Source organism: Microtus ochrogaster, chromosome 16, assembly GCF_000317375.1.
Source record: "Microtus ochrogaster isolate Prairie Vole_2 chromosome 16, MicOch1.0, whole genome shotgun sequence".
Lineage (NCBI taxonomy): Eukaryota > Metazoa > Chordata > Mammalia > Rodentia > Cricetidae > Microtus > Microtus ochrogaster.
The window spans coordinates 43,996,281-44,005,283 of NC_022018.1; positions in this window are offsets into that span (position 1 = coordinate 43,996,281).

Consider the following 9,003-nt stretch of genomic DNA (forward strand, 5'->3'; position numbering starts at 1 on the left):
TTGAGTCATTGGCCAAACAGTATTGTAATTAACACAGTTTTTGTGTGATTATTCTGGTCTGGGCAGCTGGGAAACCAACATGTTCTGTCTACTGGCCTGCAGGCATACACACAGACAGAATGTTGTATACATAATAAATAAATAAATATTTTTTAAAAAAGAAAAGATAGAGAGAGTAGGCCATCAGTGAGACACCATGTAGCATCCAGAGAAGAGAGATGTTGGAACCTTGATGGTAGGCTACAACCTTGTAGTGATGCACAGATTAATAGCAATGGGTTGATTTAAGATGTAAGAGCTAGCTAGAAATAAGCTATTGGCCAAACAGTATGCAAACAATATAGTTTCTGTGTGATTATTTCAGGTCAGGGCATCAGGAAACAAAGAAATATAACTCTGCTTACACATAACTTCAATTTTGCTATTGTTATGAACCATAATGTAATATCTGTGTTTTCTGATAGCCTTAGAAACCCCATGAAAAGGTCATTGGACTCCCAAAGGGGTCTTGACCCACAAGTTGAGAGCCATTACACTAGATAGCCTGTCTCTTCTTTCACAATGAAGGAAGTGTCCATAAGCATCCTCTTTGTGTCTAGAGCAAGTAGGTTGGTTTAGTTATTCTCAAGTGAATCTAGTCTACCATGACCCCTTACTATGTTTTTATTTCCTTCTCAGCCCTTTATTACCTCCCAAATATGCTTGTGCTAAAGACCTGGTCACCTCTGTAGGGGTGCTAGTGAGAAGTGGTAAACACTTTAAATGTTGAGGTCTAAGGGGAAAGCTTTATACCTGGTCAGAGAGCATGGCCCCCTGTTGCCTTCTTTGATTATTGGCCATTCTTGCTCCTACACCCTCCCATCCTGCCAGTCCAATGCAACAGAACCAACAGATCATGGATTGGAGTATCTTAAAACTAATCCATTCTAACACGAAGTAATCACCTTAGGTAACTGTTGTAGTTATAGAAAGTTGATAGCCTCATTTTATGACAGGTTGAGATCACTTCTAATGCTCTAAAAAACCATTTCATTACTAAAGGAAAATGGATTCAGGAATTCTGCCAGCATCCTAAATCCCATCATTAACAGTATAAGTTAGTAGTAACAACATCCCTCTACAGAAACACATTCTATTTATGCATTTGATTAGCATATATTTATTATACATAATAGCAGGTTTTGTTATAACATGTTGACACAGGTATATAATATATTTTGATCATATTTATACTTCCTCCCATTACCCTCTCTTCCCCCCTCAATCTCACTGATTCCCTTTGCTCCCCCTTCTCTTTTCACAACCCTTATTTTTGATGACCCAGAAAGTTTCATTAGGGTTGTTTATTGACTATGAATGAGGAGTTGCCCAGGACCTTAGGCAACTTAACACTAGGTATACAGACAAAGAACATGTTTCTCTGGGGCCTCCAATGTAGTTCAGAGGGTAAAAGCACTTGCCCCAAGCCTAACTTCTGAGTTCTAAGGAGCTGGAGAAATGGCTCAGTGGTCAAGAACACTTGCTGCTCTACCAGAGGACCCAAGTTCAATTCCCAATCCCCATGTTAGATGGCTCACATTCTCTTGTACCTCCATGTCCGTGAGATCCTATACCTTCTTCTGGATTTCACTGGCATGGGTCCCACACACACATACTCACAACTGAGTTTCCTCAGACACCCATGTGGTGGAAGAAGAGAACCGACTCTTGCAGGTTGTCCTCTGATCTCTGCTTGTGCTCACCCCTCTTCGCAATGAATAAATGAAACTTTGCAATTCAATTCAATTTAAAAGAAAAATGCTCCTTTCTTTCCAGTTCATTATTAACTGCATATATATTCTCTGGTAGTGGGGGGGGGTCTCTGAGGACCAATCCTGTATAGATCCTGTAACAATGATCACAGATGCTATGAGAGTTTCAGCGTGCAAAGGCCACATCTGCTGACTTCTGGCCAAGATGTGGCCTTTGCACGCTGAAACTCTCATAGCATGTCAGCACTCCACAGAAACTCCCAGCTTCCTCTATGGCTTACCTTCTTTGCTCACCTCCTTCAGGGCTGTTGTTCTCTGAGCCATGTAGAAGTGACACAGGTGGCCAACTTATGATGAAGCATGCAACACAAAGGTATTCTTCTGTTTGACAATTCCTTTGTTAGCAACGTCACTTATTCTTATGAGCATTTTCTTGTCTTTCTGGCCATGTTACTTAGGAGCTGTGGTTACTTTGATTAACACTCCATTTTCCATAAGAGTAATGAACCACTTATGCTATAGTAATCTAGTGCAGGTGAAGGGCTAAATGGTGACACAAAGAGATTTGGGGGCCATTGGCATCCCTAGTAGAGAATATTTGTTGTCATCCTGTTAGTGGGCAGTTAATCCCAGAATATCATCCGTGTGGTCTGCGTTGAGGACACTAAACATCTTAGTTATTCTTTCCTTTAACTGAGCAGCAGCACACACTCATGGCTCTTTGGTTTTTTGTTTGTTTTGTTTTGTTTTGTTTTTGACTGTGGAAGTAAAGTGACCAGCTCTTTTAAGCTCCTACCAACTGACTTACCTGCCATTTAAGCCAAAATGAGCCCTTCATCCCTTAACTGCTTTTGTCAGAATTTCAGTCTAGCAACAGGAAGAAAAATTAAGACAAAACTGCTGGTGGATGGTGGAGAATATATAAGTTATATGATTACATACCATTAAAGATGACTTTACAGCATTTCAGAAGCTCATGAGAGTGTACATAGATTTTCATGGAAGTCTCTGTGAAGAGGTCGTTTATGCTGTCTTAAAGAACCGTTAGAATGTTGAGCACACAGAAAGGGGACTTTCCAACAGCTGCGCACATGCTTGTACTTAGTGCAAGTAACAGCTCAATGCGGAGGGAATCAGTGCAGAGTAAGTTCAATATGGAGGGAAGAACTCAGAGTCCCTTGGAGATGACATATGAAACAGTAGTAAACAGAGGATGCTGGATTTGAGGGCCCAGTCCTGCACCTCTAGTACTCAGGAAGAAGAAGAAGCAGGGGGAATATCTTCCACTTCAAGTTCAGCCTAATCTGCCTAGTGAGTTCCAAGTCAGGTAGGGCTATACAGAGAGAGCTCTTGTCTTAAGAGAAAAGAAGAAGAAGAAGCATCAGCTTGGCGTTTCAGAATTATTTTATCCTAGGAACGTTGTCTAGAATTGCAGTTGCAATGGGATTACATATCTAGCTCTGGTCTCTGGTGTTTCTCTGAGTCTAGGAAGAGATAAAAGATAGTGTATGTAAGTGGACATAATTACAGTAAAAGTTCAGCGCTGATGAAATGGCCACAAGGGGTATTAAAATAGCGAAGGACAAAGTGATGCTCCCAGGTTCCTTCTTTGCAGCCTATCTTGTTAACTGCTGGGGTAAAAAGCAGGAGCCAGTGTGTCCTGTGCTGGCTGTGGCTCCCTCTTTGGTTGATTTGACCTTTTGGGGTCTGGGCTGTTACCAAGACTCCATTTGCACAGCCTACCTTCCTCTCTCCTGATTTACCACTCAGTGTTTCCGCAGCAGATTAATGACAGCTAATAATATCTGATATATCTGGACATTGCCACATAATGAGTTGTGGTCCCACTGGGTCCCAGAAGTGTCACCACTAACAAATTCACCAGACCTGCGTGTAATTAGCATGTAAAGGGAGTGATTGTACAGTAAATCTGTGGGGAAGATGAATAGCCCAGGAGAGGCGAGGGGAGGGGCGCTCCCTCCATATCATGCCTCACTCCATATATTTTGCTTGAAAGAACATTTCCTTGATAACAAACTGTGGACAAGCCACCTTAACAGTAACATTTTTCCACCCATGGCTGATAGGCAGAATTTCATTATGTCACTGCTAATGTTTCCGTATTTCTGCAAAATGTCACCATATGTAAATCAAGAGGGGTTAGAGTCCCTCACAGGTTTTCTTTAAAGATGCATGATCCTCTCTTCCCAGTGTGCCTGCTACTCATTTCTCCCCCTTGAACTCACTGAAGAAACTCTTCCTACAGTTGCTGAAGCTAAGGGATGCTCAAATGCAGACTCTCAGACCCTACCCAGAAAACGGCAAAGGGGGTGCTTCCCAGCAGGCACAACCCAAAAGAGAAAAGGAATCCACAAACCACAGGGCACATAGGGTAATTACTACGTGGGAGACAGATTTCACACATAATACTGAACGTTTAAGCCCACCTGGTAATTTTAGAATTCACCTCGTATGATCAGAGCAAAGATGGACACACTTCTCATTACATGGAGCAGGACCTGGGAGCTTTGCCTGTCTCTTCAACACCAACCTGATCCACAAGTACAGGCTGGTGTAAGGAAAGCTCAGTGAAAGAAGGACAGACAAACAGATGGATGGACAGAGGGAAGGAGGGATGGAGGGATAAAGAAAGAGAGAAACCAAACAGCAAAACAAACAGAAAAAGAATATGTAAATAAACCTTCAAGGGCTACATCTCTGGAACTGAAATTACACTATTTATATTCCCTGTAAATACACTATTAAAATATTGTGTTGGGGGGGTGATGGATAATGCTAGTGAGGCCTGGTGTCAGTCCCTTTTTTCACACCCTGCAATTCTCCCAGTATCTACAGTGATTGGGAAAGCCATTTCTCAGAGCCAGGGTTGAGGAAGACAGTCCCAGCTGCTCAGAACAATATAATAAGCAATCAGCTTTGCACCCTGATAATCATCCTCAGAGATAATCAATAAGGACCCTGAAGGCATAGCCTCCTTTGCTCTTGGTTCTCTGTACTCGGGCCTTGCCTGCTCCCCAGTGACACTGAAATTCACCCTGGGTGACCTCCTGAGCAGTCATTTGCAGAACTTTGTCATGACCACACTGTTACTGCTATCAGCCGTCACTTCCCTTTCTACCAGCAGATTCCCAAATGCTCATCTCTAAGGCAAGTCTTCCCAAACCCAAGACCGATCCAACTAGTAGCGTACTTAGCATCCTTTCCCAAAAGGTCCAACATCTTCCCAACCTTGACATACCTGCGATTAAATGTCCATGTCATCTAGCACAGTCTCAAACTTTAACATTTCCTCCTGTGTTAAAAGCTATGATGGCTTCAAAGCCATCATTCTTCCAAAGCTGTTCTAGGTGCCATCTTCTCCCGCGTTCAACTTCAGTCTGCCACTAAATTTTCCCAGGTGTCATTAACATCCATTCTTTTCTATGGGTATCACTAACTTTATTTTTTTTTCCATATAACCGAGCACAGGCCACAATTCCCAAACACAAACTTTAACTTTACCAGTCTTTTTAAACCAGATCAACCTTGTTAAAACCACAGGTGTACCTTGTTTCTTGACTCTAAGCCCTCAGTAACTCCTGCTTGGTTAATACTTTTTTTTGGGGGGGGGCGGTTTGAGACAGGGTTTCTCTGTGGTTTTGGAGCCTGTCCTGGAACTAGCTCTTGTAGACCAGGCTGGTCTCTACTCGAACTCACAGAGGATTAAAGGCATGCGCCACCACCGCCCAGCCAGGTGCAAATTCTTAAGTGTTGTGTGGTGGTAGCAATAGAACCCATGGCGTCAGTCATGAGGTTAGTTAGTCTCTGGCTTCCACAAGTACATTCACAGATGTGTACATACACATGTGTATCTGCATACTTCTCTCTCTCTCTCTCTCTCTCTCTCTCTCTCTCTCTCTCTCTCTCACACACACACACACACACACACACACACACACACACACACACACACTATAGTTCTCATTCAGAGACCATCCAGACCCACAAACTCCATAGAAGAGAGTTGCTAATGGGTGATCTTCCCCTCCCTCCTCTGCACACCCCTGCCTATGGAACCACTAACTTGTTTTCTATTGTGTGAAATAACTTTGTAGGGTCTACATATAAGTGAAAATAAATAGAATTTGCTTTTCTCTACCTGACTTATTTCATACAACGTAATGAGCTCCAACTCTGTTCATGCTATGGAAAAGGACAGAATCTTTTTCTTTTAAGAGCTGGGTCCTGTTCTGTTGTATGTCATGTCTTCTTTCTTCATCAGTGGACAGATGCCTAGGTTGACTCAGTACCTCAACTTCTAATGCATCGTGCTACAGCAAGGATGCAGACCACATCAGCACACTGACTTCAGTGATATAGGAGGAAGTCTAGGCTGCATGCATTACACATCTGTTTCTAGATTTTGAGGAACTGATACAGATTTTCACCATGGTTGTTTTATTTGTTTCCACTCACAGAAACAATAGTCTTTCCCTTTCAACACCGTTGACATGTGTATTACTTTGTTCAACTTTTTTTTATGACTGCTCCAAGATGTGATAATATTTTGTTGTGATCTTGATGATTTTTTCCTGATTATTAGTATTGCTGTCATTTTCTGACATTGTTGGTAGCCATTTGTATATCCTTTTTTGGAAAACATTTGTGCTCTTTACTCACATGTTCCTTTTCAAATGAGTCAATTGCACACATCTCTTTTTGCATAAATCCTGTCTTTATTCTGTCCATTAATTCTTTCTTTATAGAAGCATTCCAATTTGAGGTCACTCCATTTTTCCATTTTGCTGTTGATGTTCAGGCATATATGGAAATACAAAAGAGGTCATACCCTTTCTCTAGACTATGCTGATTCAATTAAGTTTGATAATCATCAGTTGTAAGTAAATTATCAATTTATTTCACCAAGAATAAACAGAAAGAAAAGAGAGGTTTTCCAATGATGAATCTCAAAACTGATAAAGGTAGAGTTACTTTTTAGCCAACTACCAATTCACAAGTGTCTGATGCTCACTTCAGAGGAATCAATTAAGCAATTTCAAATCCTAAGATTAACAAGCTTATATATAGGTGGAAGACATAAATGTAACATGTTCAAATTTTAGGACTTTTAAAGTTATGTTGTAAGGATTTTAGCAATATAGCAAAAGCATCTCTTAGGAAATACTGACATTGTTCAGATTTCCAATTATATGTAACTGACAATGAAAGACATATGCATAAGAAAAAGCAAAGTGCGACCAGTGTGTGAGGGTGCATATTTCCACAGTGACATGGAAGGTTGGGTCTTTTGACCATGTACTATCCCCTCCTCTCTGTTCACACTTTCAAATTGGCATACAGCTCAGAGGAAGGTTATGAAGTTGGTGTGATTTAACTTTTCATGCCTGAAAGGACACTTAATTAATCTCATTATTTGTTCCATAGAATACAATAGAACAGAACTCGGGTAGAAATCAAATGTTATACCAAAATCTGTACTCAAAAAAGGTTATATGTTTTTTGACATATGGGCACATGTATTCGCCGTAAGTTACACTTAGCTATCTCTCAACGCTGTGTTATTTTTAATGGTATTTTCATAGTTTTGAAAATGACAGTTTATGTTGTGCAAAATCCTTTTAAGTATCCTGCAATCAGCACTAACTGGTAGGTTCTATAGTGTAAGGCAAAATAGGGGAGCAAGGCTTTATCTGCCAGGTGGGAGTTGTGGAGGGCACGTGGTTCCATTAACTCTTGGTGAAAAGTAGAATTGAAAAAGGGAAGGGAGGAAACTAACGTGACTGAGGTGCTCATGACACATTATGAAAACGTTAGGGAAATAGCATAGGGCCAGCTGCTGCTCGCCATGCTGACCGTGACAGTGGCCTCCCAGGAGCCACACAGTCGTTCTTTTTTTCAGTCCACGAGTTTCCCGTGCTTAGACAGTTATGGCCAATTTCTTCCAAATTGCAGAAATCCTCTCTGTTATCAAACAAAGACCCCTTAACAAATCCCTTTATGCTCAAGAGAAAAACTCATGGGAAACTTAGGAGCTAAAAGTGTAACTTGCATTCTACAGACATCGTGACTCTGATTATCAGACCTCACAGAATCTGAGCAAGAAGCAAATTCTTTGGAAAAAAAAAAAACCCTTCAGGATGGCTATGCCATCACATGGCCCTTAAAATATAAATGCACATAAAGCGGGCCTTTCTTCTGACAAAGCCACGCATAAGAAACCAATGGATGAAAATTTCGTTGGAATGTGACCTCACAGCGAAGACATCTTCCTTTTTATCTCTGGTTTGTGATTTCTGCAAACAGAATGCACCGTTTCCCAACAGGAAGCCACCGGGGATAACAAGGAACAGGAAATACGTTCAAACGAATTAAACTTGTTTCATGTGCTTTGACTCACATATTTTTGATTTTTTTCCTCTGGAAATGCAAAGCCTTTGTGGCTCTCGCAGAGAAGGGGAGAAATGAGTGCCTGGTGTGCATGAGAGATCCATCATATAATTACCTGGAGGAAATTAAAATGATACATACTGTAGTGAGGCAAAGGGAATGTTGAACAATTATTCAGGAAATCTGATTGGCCAAGGTACAGGGAATCATTTTTCAGACATTCTGGTCTTAGAGGTTTACTACCCACAGAGCTGTGAAAAACTCCCTTGCCTGTGGAACCCCCATGGGAGGTCCCTGCAGTTCTGTGCATTTGCTCATGCTCTTGCCCTGCATAAAGGAACTGGAGAGGCAAGCAGAACGCCATCACCAAAGCTCCACGGGAGGGTATCCGTGTTCCTGCTAATAAGAACAAATGGGACCTCGGTATCTGTAAACAGAGCATGGAAGGTTTTTAAATTTTTTCTCAGCTTTTAAAATCAACTATAAGTTATTAGGGCATTTTCTTGGGATTAATCACTAGTTACTTTGATTCAAACAAAGTTTATCCGGGCATTATTCTCAAAACATTTCTTTGCCTGGCAATCACTGATGAACAGACTCAAGTGTGAATGAACACATACTCTTTCAAGCACCCTCCACAATGGCACAAATCTTACTACAGAATTAGAAACCAGAGAGAAAATTAAAATAAAATAGAAAAGGTACTTAGCACCCCATGGGTTGGCTCTATCTATCTATCTATCTATCTATCTATCTATCTATCTATCTATCTATCTATCTATCTATCTATCTATCTATCATACACACACACACACACACACACACACACACACACACACACACA